Genomic DNA, 20,356 nt, shown 5'->3' with positions numbered 1-20,356 from the left:
TGAAACTTACTACCCCAGCACTGCTCTGCAAATGTCCTCAGCTTCAGGCAAACCAGTCTTCTCATTACTTCATGCAAACACTATGCTCATCCCTGCCTAGGCACCTTTACTCATATTATACCCCTTTAACCTGCCTCTATAACATCCAACACTTCAAGGTGTTGGGTTTTGATTGTCATTCCCTCCTCCACCACAGATCACAACCTCATTATACCTTAGTATATGGTCTTTGTAATAGTCATGGACTGGACAATGGGTAGGGGGTTGTGGTTCAGTCCTTGAAGCATGAACAGATATTCCCTGCCTGCTACAATTCAAGTGACTCCTTGGAAGATTGGAATGAACCTGTTTCCAGTCCTGCATGACTGAAAGGATGGTATTATCAAGATGAAAATTCTAACTGGCTGTAGAGTCTAAAAAAATGATGACTCAGGGCTTACTAAGCCAGAATGGAGTGGGCATACAAAACAGGTGACCCACCCTTCATCATTCTCTTTATTTTTGTGGTAATGAAGACAGAGGACTACTTTGAGTTGACTCTAAGTTGGAGACAGGGGTGAGTATAGCCATCTTATCTCCCAATGTGCCATGGCGGCCATCAGCGCCTGGCCACCTTTATCTCCTATGTTTGTTATTTCTTGATCTGAGATAAGTAAATATTCTGAGATGGAAGTGTCCAGGCAACCTTGTGAGTTTGGAAGATCCAGAAGTCCTGTTAGAAGTATGTCTATTAGTAAGAGCTAAATGACAACAAGAGCAACGACTGCTAGAACGGTGAAGGCTGATGGCAGTGAAAGTGGTGGCACACAAATTTAGAAATAGTCCCCCAAGAATGGTGGCAGCATTAAGGAATGTGACAGAGAAGTAAGGGCTATGAACTCTAAAAAGGCATTGACCTTTGAAGCTCAGGTGATAAACCCAAGGGGGACCTTCATGACGATGCCACAAATGGAGAAAAGGACTTCCATGACCAAGAGTGGGGATATATCCTTTTGTTATACATGTTCCCTACTTATATACCTCACTACCACTGGACTTTAAACCTCATCCTATTCTCCCCATGGACTTATATTTGTGTATGTATCCCAGATTTTAGGGGAAATGTTTTATACCAACTTTTTACTATACCATCTTAATAACTGTCTTTGCTAAAAGCTAATTAAGCCTACTTACTGGCTGATTGTTTAATGAGGAATACACTGATAGAGGCTCAAGACTGATAGTCCTAGAAACCCAGCCCCTAGAACTGAAGGGGATTAATAGTGGTGGTGATCCTAGAGGAGTGCTACATCTTCATGAACTGCTACAACTAAAAAAAAAATATTCACCATGTTATGTCCAACTGTCTAGTGAGGAGGTTCTCTGAACTTAACTGGCCTGGTTCTTGGACAAAAGGCAAAATTTCCTGCTAGAACTACATACAAGGCATTTCCAGTTTGGCAGGACCTATTAGAGACTCACTATCAAAGTTGCAAGGCTATAAGAACAGATCATCATTCAGGATGAACATAAAATCACAGAGTTTACAGAGGGTTGTCATAAACTCTGAAAACCTAGAGTTGCCTCCAAGTTATTCTTAGACCTCAGAGAAGAGAGAAAAGTAGAGACACTTCATCCAAATTCCACTGTGTGAGACTTGAACTTGGTCTTAAAAATTAAATAATATTTGTAAGTAAAGTAAATGGAGGATGGACATAGGAACACCTCAATGCAATGTCAAGAGATCTAGCTCTCCTGCATGTTGGGTGGATGTCCTGCGGAGGATGCACACGAGGAATGAACGAATGAATGAAAAAGCATTTATTAACGTCCTTCCTTATGTGCAAGGCATTGTAAGGAGAACATGGATAAGAGTTGTATGAGATGAGAAGGCCTATTTTGTAATCTGCATCATTCAGGGTAGCCCCTACTATCAGAGGAAGTACCTAAATTGATGAGATCACAGATTCATTCTTTGATGAAGATGGAGTTCAATCTCACATCCTTCATATAAAGCCTGACTTCTTCAGTTCACAATTGATCTCTCCAGCATAGGCCACCTGCACTCCATCATCATCCTCATTTCACCTCCAATGGAATCTTGGACTCTACCCCAGGACACTGGGCTCTCACAGGTAAGCTTTTGCTTTATCCACGGTTCATTTGTCAGGAACCAGACTTCCATGACACCCTTGCATGTTGTCTCCTCCTATCCCTTTCAGCTCCCTGTACTTTTATGTGTTTTCTCTATTTCACATTTCAAGCATGTTCCTCTCCCCCTTTTTTCCTAAACTTCCATTTTTCAGGCTGACTCTCTATAACAAGAAAGAGTCTGCAGGAATGATGTCCCAGATAGATGGAAAGCTGCCAGAGGCCAAATGAAGAGGTCATGGTGACTCAGTCTGTGGCATAATTCCCTCTGAGTCAGACTTGGCCCAGAGGCAGGCTATTAGAACAGAACATCATTCAGGATGGACATAAAACCCAGGTCACCTAGAGAATACTCTTGACCAAATCCCAGTATGGAGAAACAGTATCTCCCTCCTTCAAGGGTGCTTCACTATGTCTGATGGTATAGCACACCTTTATGGAGGCACTGTTTCCCATCTAATCCACTAGCAGAGGAAGGAAGCTCTCAGTTTTCAGTGATTTACAATCCTCCAAGGCTCAGGAAGTCATTTTACACCCTAATGTTTTTTTTTAAGTTCTTGTTGTTCAGTCATGTCCAACTATTTGTGATCCCCCTCTGGGGTTTCCTTGGCAGAGATACTGAAATGGTTTGCCATTTCCTTCTCTAACTCATTTTGCAGATGAGGAAACTGAGGCGAACAGGGTGAAGTGACTTCCCAGAGTCACACAGCTAGTAAGTGTCTGAGACCAGGTTTGAATTCAGGTCTTCCTGATTCCCAGGGGATAGATTTAGATTTGCTGAGGGAGTTGGGGGGAGTGGGAAATCTACATTTTCTAATGCAAAGAGTCATTACATTCCTGCTGTTGTCTTTACATTATCTTCTTCTTGGTACACATTCTCCCTTTTCATCCTCTCTTTGGAATGATTTTAGGAATATAAATTCAGAAAACAAATAGGAATAGAGCTCACCTAAATACATTGTATTTTCCTAGAGAAAGACTATGGCAGGGGTTCTTAACCTTTCTTTGTATGCTGAACTCCTTCAGCAATCTGATAAAGTCCATAGGTTCCTTCTCAGAGGAATGCTTGTAAATGCACAAAATAAAAGGCAAGGAGACCAATAAAAATAATATTTTTTTCTTTCATCCAAGTTCATGGACCCTGAGAACTCTATCCTCAATGGGCTGTGGACACCCTCTAAGAAGCCTTGCTATACGGGAGACAACTAGGTACACAGGTGTCAGCTTCTGATTTCTTCAAGTTACTTGGCTTTCACCTCCCCTCCCAGCATTTCCTGGAACCAGACTTTAATGTAAAGGCTCATTTCGCAGCAAACTCATTAAAAAAACTCAGCCCAAACAGGAAAAAGGACGTAGCTGAAAAATGTCTATGCAAAGAGCAGATTTCGTTACCCTTTGACTTTGACTTCTTAAATTGGGGGCACCACTATCCTGAAGGGATGAGGTACCACTACCAACCCACAGATACTGTCTATCCCTCGAAAGAGGAACCAACCCCCCACTCCCACCCCCCGCCTAGATATCTAAAAAATACCCTGCCCAATTACACAAATTCTGGTCATTATTTCTCTGATGGCATAGTCTTCTTCGGCAACGAAGGACGAACACACACGCACACACACACACACACACAGCACAGCTTAGGGGTTGTTACATGGTCAGGAAATGACTCAATATGGGGGAGGGGAGAGATCTGGCTTTGTATCATTTCATATATTTAGAACTTAGAGGTCACCTAGCCCAAATTCCTCATTTTACAGAACAGAAAACTGAGGCTCAGAAAAGTTAAATGACTGTCCAAGGGACGATTAAGTGACCTAGTAGATAGAGTGCCCAGCCTGGAGTCTGGAAGACCTGAGTTCAAATCTAACCTCAGACACTTACTAGATGCTTTGCCTCCGTTTCCTCATTGGTCAAATGAGTTGGAGAAGAAAATGGCAAACCCTTCTGGTATCTCTGCCAAGAAAACCCCAAATGGAGTCAACCAAGAGTCAGAAAGGGCTGGAACGACTAAACAACACACACAGAGTAAATAAATGGCAGGGGTAGTATCATAGCTAAAAGGGACCTCAAACACTCCTTCCATTTTACACAGAAGGAAACTGAAGTCCAAGGAGTTTCAGTGATGTACCCCAAAATCTCAGAGGTGGTGTTAGAGTCAAGGATTCAAGCCTTCTGTCCTTCCCTCTGACTCCAAATCCAGTGCTCATTTTCCTGAGCCACACTGATATAGTGTGGTGTAGTGGCAGGAACACTGAAAGCTGAGTAATCCTGACTGCTGCTTACTACTTGTATATCTTGGGCAAAGCACCAAAACTCAGTTTCCTTAACTACAAAATAGAGACAATGCTACTTGTACTAACCATACAACAGAAGGATCAAAGGTGGATGTGTATAAGCTGCTACTTAATTCTCAAGCACTGCACTACCAAGGGGCAAGTTTTTAGCATTGTTACCACAATATGATAAGACTTGTATGCATTTCAATTCAACATTTATTAAGCACCTACCCCATGCTAGGTGCCACTCACTGAATTTTAAAATGAAGCGAGCCCAGCCCTCAAGGTGCTTACATTCTGCTAGGTAACATGTACACAGATCAGTAAAAACAAGGTAATTTGCAAATGGAGAAAATACCAATAGGGCATAGGAGAGAGAGGGGGGACAGGGAAACATTCCAAAGAGATGAGCCTTGGAGGACTCAGAAGAAAGGACTGCTTATGTGAATGTATTTAAGTGGGGAATAGAGAGTTTTGAGCCTATTTTGGCTTGAACACAGAGTCTCAAACAAGGTCTGAATGGTGGGTTGGAACCATATAGTACAGGACTTTAAAGAGTTTATAAGAGGCAATGGGGAGCAACTGAAGGTTTTTTTTAAACCGAGAAGTGATGTGATCACATGCACTCTTTGGATAGCCAGATTTCCTTTCAATATTTGTGTAAGGTCTACAACGTAGTGCTGAATGAATAAATGCTTGCTTAATATACATAAGCAGAGCAATTTCATATTTCTGTGATAATAAAATGGACTTCTCTATGTTGTTGTTTCTTTTCTCTGTGAATAAAGCACTGAACTTAGGAGTTGAGAAGACCTGGGTTCAGATCCTCCCTCAGACACTTCCTTGTTATGTCATTTTTTTGTTTCATTTTCCTTATCTGTAAAATGGGGGTGCGGGGTAGAGGAGGAGTGGGGAGTCTGGATGATCTTCAAGATTGCTATCATCTCCAAATCTATGGTCCTATGATCATGAAACCTCTAAGAAAATGTCTAGCAAATAATCTGTTCTGTATATACATATACACATATGTATGTGTATATGTTATCTTGCCCATTAGAATGTAAGTTCTGTGAAAGCAAAATTTTGCCTTTTTTTGTTTTCCTAATACTTAACACAGTGCCTGACAGATCGTAAGTACTTGATCAATACTTTTTTTAATTGATCTGATTAATTGTACAGAAACCAAGTTATCGGTAATACTAAATAATAATGATTTGACCTGATCTTTCATAAAACTAATACTTTGGAGTTAACTAAGCAATTTTTAATGGGAGCTAACTCTTTTCTAAATACCATATCATATATGTGATGTATGATTCTCCAATAAAAAAAATTAAAAAATTAAAATGGTTCTCCAATCATAAATTAGAACACCAGATTATTACATGGAGGTTTTCATCTGAGCACACTAAATGACAAAGACACTCCGGTTAAATCGGAAGAGCTTATCCGTGTGTAGACTGAGCGTTGTTTCTATCAAGAGATCTTCCAAAGTCATTGGGAGAGGACTAGGGAGACCCCTTTCAGGACTGATTCCAATCAAGGAATGAAGACCAGGGTCCCTATTAAATCATCCGTGAAAAGGTAGTATTTTAAGACCTTGACCCCACATGTCTTCCAGAGAGCAAGAAATTCTTGAGTCTTCAAACCTTTGGGAATCCACTGAGACCCCCAAGGGTTTGTAGTTGGTGCTTTTCCTCTCCTTAAGAGCTGCTCTAGACACACTCCGCAGGTCCTGGGAGAAATTTCAAGGGCAGGTCTTTCAATGAACTGGGTTTGTCAATACCCAGCTACATCCTCCCCTCACCACTAGAGGGCTCTAGGCCCACATATATTGAAAAGGGGCCAAAGACCCACAGCCCCCTTATCTACACCTCCTCCTCCCCAGCCCCAGGCTGACATGAACCTCTTGATGCTTTGAGGACACAGGGACTAAAGTGGCCCCCAACAGACCAAGCCTAAAGTCAAGTGGAAGCAGAAACCCCTTCCTACTTATAGTTTCTGTTATTTCAACAGTTCAATATTTAGGAGCTACTCAATAACATGCAATATTTAGAGTTGACACCTCAGCATCCTCATTTGTAAAATGGGAGAGTTGAACTTTATAAGGTTCTTGATCTGAGATCCCTGAATTTGTTAGTTAAAATATTTTTATAACTATTTCATTATACTTAGTTTCTTTTGTAATCCTATTATTTTATTATATGCATTTTAAAATGTTACTCTGTGAGGGGGAGCAGAAGCTCCATCAGACTGCCAAAGGGGAATCCACAGGACAAAAAAGGGACTAGGGTAGCTAGGGTAGCACGGTGAATAGAGGGCCAGGGCTGGAGTCAGGAATACACATCTTCTTGAGTTCAAATTCAGCCTCAGACACTTACTTGATGTGTGACTCTGGAAAAGTCACTTAACTATGCCTCAGTTTCCTCATCTCTAAAGTGATCTGGCAAACCACTCCAATATCTTTGCCACTAGAACCCCAAATGAAATCATCAAGTCAGACACAACTGATAAACAACTCAGCAACAACAATAAAATCTTTACTAGCCCAAAGTGATAAACAACTCAGCAACAACAATAAAATCTTTACTAGCCCAAAGTCTTATGAGCTCTAAGGTACCAAAGGACAGCTTCTACACTCTGAAATAGAGAAGTAATCCTGTCTGCCTAAGCACGGCTTGTCAAAGGTGAAAATTACCCACATGGCTTCAGTTGAGCTGGGAGAGTGCAAAAAGCAAAGACAGAGCTAAAATGGGCAGAAAGGAGCAAAAGACCCTCTTTTAGACTTGGAAACTCTCAGGACTACAGATTTTGAGCTGGAAAGGACCTTACAAGTCATACATTCCAATCCCCTCATTTGCAATTTAGGAAACTGAGCCTCAACAGTTATATGACCTATCCAAGGTTATACAGACAATAAGTGGAAGATATAGGATTGGATCCAGGTCCTTTGAATTTGAGATCCCTCACTCTTTCTCACTGATCAAACAGCCCCCCCCACCCCGCATCCATTTTGGGATGTGTCAATTTTGGAATAAACAAAGGGCAAGTGAACTTTCTAAAAATGTTGCTTAGGGAACTTACATTAGAGAAAAATTGCAAAGTGCCTTCTGCCCTATCCATTCCTACCTCTAACCAAGCCTATTATACAGTCAAAGAAAGCATTCTAGATCATAGATAGGGACCATCACAGCAGAACAATCAAAAGCCTAGATCGAGGGGGTAAACACAAACATTCCTAGGCATGATGGTCTTGCATTCTGGACAAAGGATAAATATGGACTATCATCACCTTCTCTATCCAGTTGTGTGTCTAGATGGAAAAAAAGCACAGTATGGCAGGGTGAAATAAGAATGTCATTCCTTCTTTCTTGGCTATTTCTTCCTATATACCAAGGGAAAGACAGGCCCCAAAGCCTGCTAGCAACATTTTTGATCCTGTATAGATAGGCTTAGGATCTAAACTCAGCAGAAGTATAATAACCAAGTGGTAATATTATACTAGTAACATCTTAGAAGGAAGATTTAGGTCATAGACCTGACATTGTCCCTTCTTTAGATGAAGAAACTCAGCATTCTGACATAATGAATCTGTGCTTAATATAGGAGAGGAGTGTCCTTGGACATTGTTGCAAGGTGGCAAAATAAGTACTTAAACCTCTACTTAAAGGCAGCAGAGCAAAGAACTAGGAAGGTGATAACCTACAAATAATATAGGCATGTGATAGGCCAGCAAGGCCTTCGACAGAATTGTAAGGTAATTCAAGGAGAAAATATGTCCAAAATTGAATAAAAATTACTGGAGAGTCCAATCAAATTAGCATCTGTGAGAAAATTGAGGGAAAATCTAGAAAAAGCAAAATTAGACTCAGGGGCATTGAAATTCAAATTGCCCTTGACTATCATAATCCTAGAGAGAAAATACAAGAATTCCTCCTCCACAGAGGAACTTTCTCCAACGTATAACATCTAGAGAAGAAAGGAAAGGCATGGTGGAGGCCATTATCACTGGTTTAATGACTACACTCAGGTCTTTAGAGATGCAATGAAGAAATTTATTATATTTTCCCAGAAGTTCACCCTAGCTTTTTAAGTCCTTTATTCCATTAATGACACTCATAAACTGGGAGAACTTTTAAAGCTTTAAATCTGATATTTAAGGCAATGAATTAGAATCAAAGCTCTGGTGATGGTTCCCTATTGTTTAAAAAAAAGAGAGAGAAAGAAAAACTTCAATTAAACTGTAATCACCTCTTTCAATGCCTGCCAAGGGGACTGCAGTTATTTTTTTTGGAAGAAGCAACTTTTTAATGTGATTCCCTCTTCCCATTATGTTCACTCCCATGGCAGGGCATTGCCAATTTGTAATCATACCTTTAAGAAATGTGTCCCATGGAAAAGCCTCTGCATTCAATATGGCATTTCAAAAAGGGCAGCTTTTAAGATCACCCTTTAGAAACCAGTAGGTGGCCATGAGGGTGAAAACAAAATGTTCCCAGTCCCTGTTTCAGTGTGCAAGGCCGATTTCCAAGGGAATGTATTGTTCCTGTAGATAATGTGAACTTTGTGGAGAATGATAAATTTTTCAGGGAACCAGAGGGAATTTCAGAAGTAAGAACAGTGACAAAGTGGTTAGCTTTACAACTTGAAATTTCATGATAGTTAGGGAAATGAAGGAAAAGACAGACAGAGAAACACAGAATACTGAGACTGGAATAGACCGCCAAAAATCATCTAGTTCATCCCTCTGCCTCCAGATAAGTTATCATCCAAAATCTCTGGAATGTACATTAAGTAATCTCCAAGTATTTCTTTGAATGGATTTCCTATCACTCAATATTGGTGGTCTGTTTTTTCAGCTGTTGTGTATATCTGCACAGTAGGGGAATTGTTTGATTTAGACAGAATGCAGAACGGAGACTGAGGAAAACTCTTTTCTCTATGTCCCTCTAGGATCATTGACCTGGACTCAGAAGGGATCTTAGAGGACATTCCAGACAACTCCAAATGAGGGATGTGAAGCTAGGAAAGGTAAGTAATGTCCCTGAGGTTGCACAGGTAAAAAATATCTGAGATGGGGATGGGGATGGGGATGGAAAAAGACCATGTCTTTGGGATCTGGACCCCAAAAAGGAAAAACCTCTGGACTTTCCTACATGGCCCAAGTCCCTGGTGTTTGCAGTTGGCACCCCCCAGCTAATTAGCTGCCCTTTCATTGTCTGCACCTGGCCCCACCCTAGACCTCCGCTTCCTTAATTCCATCTAGACCCCATTTCTGTTCCCGTAGTCTTTCTACATATAATTAATCTTGCCTCCACCAAGGGGCTCAGGTTTAACCTGGCCTGCTTGTCAATACAAGCATCACAAATGTTCAGCCTCCTTCAGAGTCTGGTCAATATGGCGGATTCTTAGAATCACACCCACCCTGACTGGTTTTCTAATGAACCTTGTCTTTAGTTGAAAGAAGGCTTGGGCTGAACTGATTCGAGCAGGACCCGAGTATCGCTATTTTGGAGTCCCAACAAAGGGATCTGAACCTAAGTCTTTTGACTTCATGGAAGTCATTGTACAACTATGTCTCCCTAAGAGGTTATGACTATAAGTTAATATTTCTCTCAACAGACGGGTAATTTATCTGCAATTTCCATTCAAAGGGTTGACTGGGGGCAATGAAAGGAGAAGTAACTTGCCGAAGGTCACAAGTTTATATGTTTAAGAGGAAAGACTTAAACCAAGGTCTTCCTGACTCTGAAGTCAGCCCTCTATCTACTGGGGCATCCTGCTTCTTACCAAGTAGACCTGTAAATATTCGTTCAGTCAGATGTCTTTCAAAGTAGTCAGTCACTTTAGCAAACTGTATTTCCTGTTTATCTTGTATGTAGCTTGCTTTGTCCATATTTGCTGCATGTTGTCTCCTTCATTAGAACGTCCTTGAAGGCATGGACTGTCTTTTACCTCTTTTTGTGTCCCCAGCATTAAACACAGTGCCTAGCACACAGTAGGCACTTAATGATTGTCACTGATTGATTGATCAAACCATATACTTACTCCAGTAATGCTGCTGCCATCTGTTCAAATCCTTAGGGGAAATCCTCTTTTGCAATTACCTTCACATCTGGTTCCTGAGCTACACTAGAAAATTATTCCCATTATTCTATGGCAACACTGATTTTATAAACCAGTTTGGTTACCCACCTTATTTTCTAGCATTAGCTCCAAAGAACTCTTGGCTCTTTTAAAAAAAAAATCCATCTTAAAAGAAGACATGTAACCAAATAAATGGTTACAATTATTATTGTATTTATAATATATATAAAAATATAATGTAATGTGATGTAATATAATGTGATGATACAATGTAATGTAATTAATATAATGTAATTTAATGTAATAATGCAATGTAATATAAGATAATAGAATATGATTATGACACAATATGACATGACATGATGTGATATGATATAATATAATATATTATGACATAATAATAATAATATTATAAAATAAATCCAAGATTCTAAAAAGCAATTCCAAAAGAAGAATTTGAAACACAGTTTTGGTAATGGAAGCATCGGCAGAAAAAGTCTCTGAAAGTGACTACAATGAAAGAGAATAATGCTGAATGTGGATGTCTAAGCTTTGATGTGTTTGTTTAAAATGTCGTATTACTATGTAACTGTGCCTTATCTAGATTTGCCCTCTTGAGCCTACGCAGCTCCTCCCCTTCCCTCAGTCCTTACATTTTGTTTTGTTTTGTTACATTTTGTATTACATGTAGAAAGGAAATGGGAACATTACATTCTCATGGAATTCAAAAGGCTTGGGTTCAAATCCTGATTTTGACACTTAGCAAAATTTTATATTGGCTGTCATGCTATTCTCCAACTGGATGTGGGCCTAGATAGATGGAAGAGAGAATGGTTGAGTGATCATGGTCAAGTCATCTAACTTTTCCAAATTTCATGAAACTCTCAAAGAATTAGGAAGGTGCAATCCACATCAAGAGGGTGGCTAGGTGGCACAGCATATATAGTACCAAGCCTGGAGTCAGAAAGAGTCCTCTTCTGGAGATCAAATCTGACTTCAGATCCTTAATAGTCATGTGACTAGGCAATCGTTTCACCCTCTGTTGCTTCAGCTTCCTCATCTGTAAAATGAGCAGGAGAAGGAATAACAAACCACTCTAATATCTTTGCCAAGAAAACCCCAAAAAGGGTCACAAAGAATTGGACATGACTGAAGTGACTGAACAATAAACCTCAAGTCTACACCCATGAAATCACAGATCTTGGAGTGACACTTATTTATATTACAGGTTCTAAATCATCACAGATTTAGAGCTGGAAGGGGCCCATGGGAAGAATCTAGGCTCAGTCTTCATAAATTTGGGGCTAAGGCCCAGGGGGGTTTAAGAGACTTATCCAAGGCCACAAAAGTAGAGTCAGACACTTGATTTAAACCCAGGTGCTCTGATCCCAGAGCCAGTGTTGCTGTCATTCTACTTCTCCCCCTCATTTTATCAATGAAGAAACCATGATTCAGAGAAATAAAGAACTGACTTGCCCAAGATCATGTAGATAGTAAAGAACAGGGGTGGGGAACCTTCAGCCTCAAGGTTGCAAGCTCCCCACCCCTGGTAAAGAAGCAAAGTCAAGATTCAAACCCAGGTCTTCTGACTCCAAATTAACACTATTTTCCCCCTACCTCAGGATGCTTCCCTTAAGTTTCTTCTCCAGTGCCTAGATAAGTGTTCCCCATATAACAGGTACTTAAATGCTTCTTGCACTAAATTCATGAGAAAAAGTCAAATGAATAGATATTTCAGGGTAGTAGAACCTGGATGTGGCATTATGATTCTGCCTACTGGACACAGTATGGTTTGCTTAACAAAATAGAATGATTCTCTCAAAATCTACGAAATATCTTTTTGTAAAGCAAATCATGTTTTTCCATTATTTCAATAAAATAATAATTTCAGGGACACACCTCCAGGGAAAAAACATTGCCAAAATTTCGCCCCCACTTCCCCTTAACACATTATATTGCTCAACATGCGACAACATGTTCCTGATTCTGACAACCAACTTCATGTCTTACTACCTGTCAGACACTGGGAAAACATTCACTGTATTCAAGGGAATGGATCTTGGAGCACCCACCTCTACTATAACCTAGAAACTATCCAAGGGAGATTACTGGTGCTGCAAAAATGTCAGACGACTGAGGAGTAGACTTGTGGTAGGAAGATATATGAAAATACAAGTGTGGTAAAGTGAAAAAAGTCAGAGGACCTGGTTCAAATCCTGGTTCTACTACTGACTACCTGTGTGACTGGGCACATCACTTGATTTCTCTAGATCTCAGTTTCCTCATCTGTAATATGAAGGGTCTATGATTCTAAATCTATGACGAGCTAACAACAGGGTACATACCCTGTTACTCCAAAGAATCATACTTATTACATGATTACCCTGATCTATCATGGCCTAAAAGTCTAAGTTCAATTTTACACTGTATATATAGAAACCATCTATTACAGCACCTACATTTTATCTATAAGGCAAATGAAGTCCAGAGAGATCAAATGATCCAGTCAATATCACGGGTTTTCTCTGATGCCAAATCCTGTGTGCTAAGGTAAGAGAGGAAGGGAAAAGGAAAGAGAGACAGACAGTCAGACAAAGAGACAGACACAGAAAGAAACAAGAGAGAGAGAAGACAAAGAAGAAGGCAAGAGGGTCAAGAAAGAAGGGAAAGAAGGAAGGGAACACATTTGATTATTCAAATTATGGAGGGGAGGAATGTGGTTAATAAAAACAGGCAATCCAAAGGATTTAGACATACACACAATTCCCAGTCATTCATTCCTTGGTCTGTGCCCCACCCTGACCAGACCAGCGCCCAGGATTGCTCTCAGTGTCAGTAACCCAGGATATAGCTGGTGAGTGGTGGAATACAGTCTGTGAACAATGTACTAAAGCTGGACAAGGACAATCCATTTGAATATACAGTCAGCTTTAGGTTGATCTGAATCTATGATCTCAATCAACCATGTTGGAGCAGTGTCATGAAAAATTCAAAAAATGGATAGTTAATTTTGTTTGACTGATTTCGAATGCTATATGTATAGGACTGTTCTTTAGCTTTAACTTCCTAATTATGGTGTGTTTAAACTGATTATTAAAATAACACGATTGGGATGTGGAGAGAAGGAACCTCAAAGAATGTTCCCCACTGGGGAGAAGATGAGTCAGGATCAAAACTAAGATACAGATAATCCACATGTGCATATTAACAATTGACTGTATAGACATTTACAAAGTATCTTTGTAGAGAGATCTGGAGCCAGGAAGACAGACCTGTTTTCAAGCCCTGCTTCAGACACATGTTGGCCAGGAAAATACTTAATCTCACAGTGTTCTAGGCAACTCTAAGACTACAAGTAGCAGGTGCTGGCCTTCTGCAGTAGAGGAAATAAGGACCCAGGAGCTACCTACAGCAATGAAATCACAGATCCAGTCTTTCACCCTTATCTAATACACATTTTACAAGGTTAAGTGGCTTGTCTGACATATAAAAAGTAGCTTGGCTTGAAATGGAACCCAGGTTCTCCTACACCAAAGATCCAAGATCCATTACACCATGTCTACATATACTTGCTCACAATCAAATCTGTTTATGAAAGACATTTTCCAAAAAAGTTTTCATTTTCGAGGTGGAATTATAAGGGGAAGGGCTTGCAAAACTACCTAAGATAGGTAGAAATTATCTAAGATATTTTGGTGTTTGTATTTATGTATTTCTAAATCGAAAGTGGGATGCTCCTAATGTGACAGTTCCCATCTCCAGTGGCACTTGGAGATTAGAGGTTTTCTGGTCCATCTCTCTGACTCCGAGTAAGCTCACAGCTTAAACTGGCTCTGACTACGGTGTAAAAACAAGGGGAAAGACCAAGTTAGAACCGGGTTTTGGGAGAAAAGTGGGGGAGGAGGCCGGCGGGTCCTGAGTAGGCAGGGAGGGACTCGACTGGTGCAGTGGGATCCTCCCTTCCTAGAAAAAAGTAGACGGCCCCTTCCCAGATACTCTAGGCTCCTCGCCTTACCTGGGCTCTTCCCGGGCTAGTCACATGAAGTAACTCCTTGCCTTGCGGACCCCATGGCCCCTACCCTTGGTGAAAACTGTGACTCGGTCACGGCAGAGTCCTGCCCACCTCCGCACTTTTAAGTTTCCAGGTCTTAATACTTCGACCTCTTCTGCTCCAGGGACCTCCAACGTCAACTCCCTGCCCCCCCAACACTGCCCCCCAGACAAACTCTATGCAGGTCCACCCTCCAACGAACCCCTTCCCTCTTTCCCCAGGAGCCACACCCCTCCCGTACCCTCACCCAGCTGCTACTTTTCATGCACCTTCTGTGGCCTCTTCCCCTGCCTCTCCCTGCCCCCTGCCCCTGCCCAGGGCGTTCCCCCTAAATGAACTTGGGGTCCCCCCAACAGAAGCTCAGTCCTAGCTCCCTCCCCCGTGCCCGTTGGGTGCTCCCCGATATCTCCGGGATGCCCTTCCCCCCGCCGCCTCCCCCCCGCTACTTCGCGAGCAACAAGCTACCAAGACTCACCCCAGCAGGAAGGCAGGCAGGCGGGAGCAGCAGCAGGGAGCCCCCAGCTCCGGGCTCAGCCCAGCCCAGCCCAGCCCTGCCCAGCCCTGCCCTGCCCTGCCCTGTCCAGCCGCTCTCCTGGCTCCCGCGCCGCCGGGCAGCGCCGCTGCTCCCCGGGCACAGAGCGCGCCTGCAGCGGGCAGGGACTGGATACTGGATGCTGCTGCCTGGCAGCCGGGACAGAAGGAGGGGACCCTGGCGAGGGCGGGGTCAATCGGGCTCCTCCTCCTTCCCAGAGACCAGTGGGGGGCCGGCAGTGGGATGGGAGGGGGCGCTGACACCAGTAAGCCAGCCCCACAACCGCTACGCTCGCGGAGGAGGAGGAGGAGGAAGTTGGCTGTTTGTCAGTCTGGCTGACAGCCAGTCCCAGGGGCTCCTTCTCCTCCTTCCCTCACTCAGCCCCTTCTGGGCGCCGAGAGAGGGACAGCGCACCAACTTGTCACCTCCTTCTGTAAAGTAAGATTCTGCTTGGGCTTGCAGCGTACAAAGTGCCCCCCGGGGGCAGCCTCTCCCCCAGGTACCATGGGGGGGGGGCGGCATTTATGGGCTTTTACATCGGAAGCTGCTGATGGGGATATTTTCATCTCTTAGACGTTCAGCAGCTTGTCCCGTATCACACGGCAAGGGGCTGGTCTTGCACCCCGAGACTTGGAGGCCAGCTCTTTCTTCTAAGCCACTATGCTCAGCCACACCGCTGAAATAGTTAGGACATGGATTGGTCTTGGTTTTTTTTTTTTATTTTTTTTGTTATGACCATTTGACAGGGGAGGGAACTGTGGCTAAGAAAGTGTAGTGACTGATGTTGAGCTACTTTCCCATGGCGACAGGGCTAGTAAATGGCATAGCCCCTCTAAACCAACTCTTGGAGTCTTCCTATGTAAGATAGAATCAAGTTTGCGCACTGTATATTTGAGCACTTTCCCCTCATTCCAAATACCACCAGAAGAAAAGGGTGTGTCAGTATGTGTGTGTTTGAGCACATTTCCCTCATTCCTTCATTCCAAATACCACCAGAAAAAAGGGCATGTGTGTGTATATGTATGGGGGAGGTTGGGGGGAAGGAGGCTCATTTATTCAGGCCCGGTCATCTGGCTTGTGTAACAGTACAGAGGAAAGAAAAGATTAAACTTGAGGGGTGAGTTCAAATGACAGCTCTGCTACTTACTAACTTGTGTAACCCTGGGGTAAGCCATGCCACCTCTTTGGGCCTCAGTTTCCCCATCTTTAGCATGAGAGGATTGGACTAGATGATCTCCAAGATCATTTCCAGTTTTATATCTATGAAACTTCACACCATATTCAGTCAGGTACCAGACATCACAGACATTCCTATTTATAGTCACCCTACATATAAATCCCTGTTCACATTAAAAATACATACCTTTCCTCTTGTTTTTCAACCTGACAAACATTTCCTGAAATTGCTAGTACAGTGGAAAGTGTAATCACTGGCTTTGAGGTTGGAGGCCCTCTTCAAATCTTGCCTCTAAGATCCTGCCCCTGTTACTTACTAAATGTATGACTATGGTCAAGTCACCTTACTGATCTGGGTGTCACCTGTAAAACGAGGGAGCTGGCAAGTCACACTGATAGCAAGGGCAGAGCCTAGAATAAGACCTCAGACTAAGATGGCCTACAATATCTTTTCCAGCTCTAAATCTATAGTCTATGTAGAAAAGATAAAGTTCCTGTCCTCAAGGAGCTTATAATTTAATATTAACTATACTGCAGAAAAACATGTTTAATTAAGCTCATGAGGTTATATCCAAGGGTTTTCTCTTCTTTTTTTTTTTTTTTTAGGAGGGGGTGGGTTAGAGGAAGGAGAACAAAGAAGACTTCCTGGAAGAGGTAGCATTGTAATTTGCACTTGAAGGATGGGTTAGATTTACAACCAGCATAGATAGTGAAGGGAAGGAGAGGCAATTTATTTTTAGGGAACAGTAAACAAAGTTGAGGAAGTAGGGAAACCTTGAAAGTGTTTGCACCAAGGGAGATTTGGTTTGGCTGGAGCATAGAATGAGTGAAGGTGTGTTGTGTCAGATAAGACTGTAAAAAGGACATGACTTTGGATTGTAGTCTTAAATGTCAGGTTAAGGAATTGGGAGTTTATTCAATTAAGCATTCAGCAACCATTGAAGGATCTTTGTCTTTATATGTGTATGATCTGATGGGTATATATAAGGAAGAGTAAACTGACAGTGATATGAAAAATGAATTGGAGTTAGTAAATACTGGACAGTTTAGTAAATCAGATGGTTGCACAATTTCAGTAAACCAGGTGAGAGGGAATAGAACCTCGTTGTGAGGACAGCGGACCGTGAGAAATTAGGTAACTAGAAATGAAAAGGAATCTTCTAGTATAAGCCCCGTCCCAAAGTCCATTGCTAATTGATATGTGACTTTTTCCTTATCAGTGGAGATCAATGCTCCCTGGCTGTGTGAAAGGAGAGGCAAAGTTGGTAAGAACAGGAAAGGAGAGAGTTGCTTCAGTCTTCTTTACATTTCTGTCAGCTAGAGTCTCTTTGGGTTCTGCAGTCACATCAGGCACTTCTGACTACCAGCTTTGAGAGAGAACATGGATGATGCCAACCCCACTTCTGACCTGATTAGAACTGGCAGTTTCCATCATGTCCCTATCCCCAGCTTTCTACACTAGAGACTTCCTGGAACTTTCCTTTGGGTGTGATCTAGGACTTTCTCTCTTGGTTGAGCTGAGTTATTCAGCTCCCAATAGGAGAACTACTTCCCTCTATATTGTCTGGTATGTATATTGTCTCTGATTGGTTTTGCTGCTGACTTAATTAAATGGGTTTCTTTTCTAGTTGCTATCAAAAATGGAGCTAATATCCACTGGAAAAGGGGTTAAGCCTTGGATGGAGAGTTTAGGGTCCTCCCCCATAATGAAACAGAGATCAGTTGTTATCTTGAATCTGAAAATCTCATCCCCCAGACTAATAGTATTTAAGAGAGTAGATAGACGTAATTCTAGCTTGGGACCTTCTACCTCCTATTTCCCTTCCTAGTAGGAAATAAAATCTCCCCTGGAGAAGAGTGGGGGAAGAAGATGCTAAAAAAGTCTATTCTGTCTTTTGTTGAGCCATACATGACACTTCCACACTACATGTTGGGGACAGCCCTTGCTACACTGGTTCAAGAGATAATTCCTTCAAATGAACAAACCTAGCTAGCATACTCACAGCATGGTACAGTGGAGAGTCAGTTTTGGAAGTCTGAAGACTTGGGTTTAAATCCTGGCTCTGACATTTCCTGACTCTGTGACCTTAGGCAAGTCATTTAACCTCTCTTCAGTTTCTTCTGTCATGTGAAACAATTTGACACTTATACCACCTACACCACAGGTTTGCTGGGAATAAAACACTTGTAAACCTCAAAGTCCTAATGTGAACTATTATTCGACATGATCCCAACCACTGATGCCTTCCACTCAAGAATGATGAACAACACACACTCACAAACAGAAGAAATATAGGCTCTTACGGGTTGGAAGAGGCTTAAGAGGTCTTTTAATTCAGCCATATATGAACAAAGATCCATTTTATAAAACATCCTACAAGTGGCCAACAACCCCATTTATGGAGGCACACTCAAAAATGATTAAAGAATTTTAGAGCTGGAAGTGACCTTGGTAATTATCTAGATCATTCCATACTCCTCCCCACAAAACCCCACTACAACACACCCTGCAAGTCATCATTCAGTCTTTTCTTGAAGATATCTAGTGAGGTGGGACTATTTCACTTCTGGATAACTCTAATTATTAGGACATTTTTTCCTGATATCAAACAAAAATTTACTTCTTTACAACTACTGTCTAGTCTCTGAGGGCCAAGCAAAACAAAACTAATCCCTCTTCCACACAGTCTTTCAACAGAACTCATATCTTCAACCCCCTCCTCTCCTTAATATTCTCTTTTGGCAAACATCCCGAGATCTTTCAACCAATCCTCATGTGGCACAGACTGGCAGCCCTTCACCATTCTGACTATCTTCCCCTGGGTAATTAAAGAATCAGATTGGGAACCTCTGACATGTACTTTTATAATATCAGTTTACCTATTATCTGACTTGCCTTACCATTCTCATCCATGTACAGATGCAGTAAAATAAAAATTCCACAATCCAGACCTTCCCCACTATGCTTTCTGTATTTCATGGAGACAAAAACACATTAGTGTTCCAGATCATCATACTAAAGTAAATTGGCTTTACTATTAAAGCAAAGATCATTAACCACAGAAAAAGGAAACAGAATGACTTCTGGGTAGACACCCGCACTAATATCATTAGAGTATTTCTATCTGGTGTTTTTGGAAACTTGACCACTATTAAGCTTCATAGCGAACAGAAAATTACAAGCGATTTCTGCTAACCCCACCCCATCCCTAAGTAATCCCCAAATATAAATTGGGCAAGAGACAAATAGAGAAATAAATTAAATCTTTAACTGGGAAATAGGGAGTATTTGTTCTTGTGCTACCTGTGGTTGTATATTCAGGAAGCCTGGTCATTCTGGCTTTTGTCTGAAAGGATACTGTGAATTAATCTAACCTCAGATTGAGACCAAGTCCTAACTGATTTTCTGAGAATGACACAATATAGAATGCTTAGAGCTGGAAAGGATATTAGAGACTATTAAACCTAAGGCCATAATATTACAGGAGAGGAAACTGACATCCAGAGAAGTCAAGTGAATTGTCCAACAAGGGGGGAGCCCAGAATAAGACCTAAGGCCTACTGCCTCTCAGAGCAGTGTGTTTTCCATTATATGACATTTCTTCTTTTCATTGGGTTGCCACACATTTTATTTTGCTATAACAACATAAAATAATATATAAATAATACCTTATATTTATGTTTTTGTATCTGTATCCTGTTTTTAACCATACATTCATATTCATTATTTCATTCCATTCTTACAATAAGAATGTAAGAATTAGCGAGACAGGCAAAGTAAATATTATTATCTGCATTTTACAGAAGAGGAAACTGAGGCACAGAGAATTTAAATAATTAATTAGTAGCTGAGCAAAGACTAGAAATCAAATTAATTTCTCTTGAATACCAACCTAGTGTTTTTGCCACTAGTAAGCCCAGAATAAATGAGAGTCTTTATAACTGTCACTTATCTTAGTTTTCCTTCTCTGGCTCCTCTTTACCCCCAAGATCTTTAAGGAATTTTATATCTAATCTTAAAAATAGTAGAAGCTAGGTAGTCACTAAGCTTGTTTTATCCCAAGGTCCTGACCTGGATGAAATATATGGCAGACCAAAGTG

General features: G+C 41.5%; 1 protein-coding gene across 1 annotated transcript in view; it reads right to left on the bottom strand.

Annotated features, from left to right (window-relative positions):
- PAQR8 (progestin and adipoQ receptor family member 8) overlaps positions 1 to 15,295 on the bottom strand; it is a 44,629-nt gene extending 29,334 nt beyond the window's left edge. The window contains exon 1 of the mRNA XM_072642445.1: positions 15,023 to 15,295. The gene's annotated coding sequence lies outside the window, so the exon portion shown is untranslated. The remainder of the gene's footprint in view (positions 1 to 15,022) is intronic.
- Between the last annotated feature and the right edge of the window lie 5,061 nt (positions 15,296 to 20,356).

The sequence above is a fragment of the Notamacropus eugenii genome, chromosome 2 (assembly GCF_028372415.1).
Source record: "Notamacropus eugenii isolate mMacEug1 chromosome 2, mMacEug1.pri_v2, whole genome shotgun sequence".
Classification (NCBI taxonomy): domain Eukaryota; kingdom Metazoa; phylum Chordata; class Mammalia; order Diprotodontia; family Macropodidae; genus Notamacropus; species Notamacropus eugenii.
The sequence above is the reverse complement of the archived record's forward strand: the minus strand, read 5'-3'. Positions and strand labels throughout refer to the sequence as shown.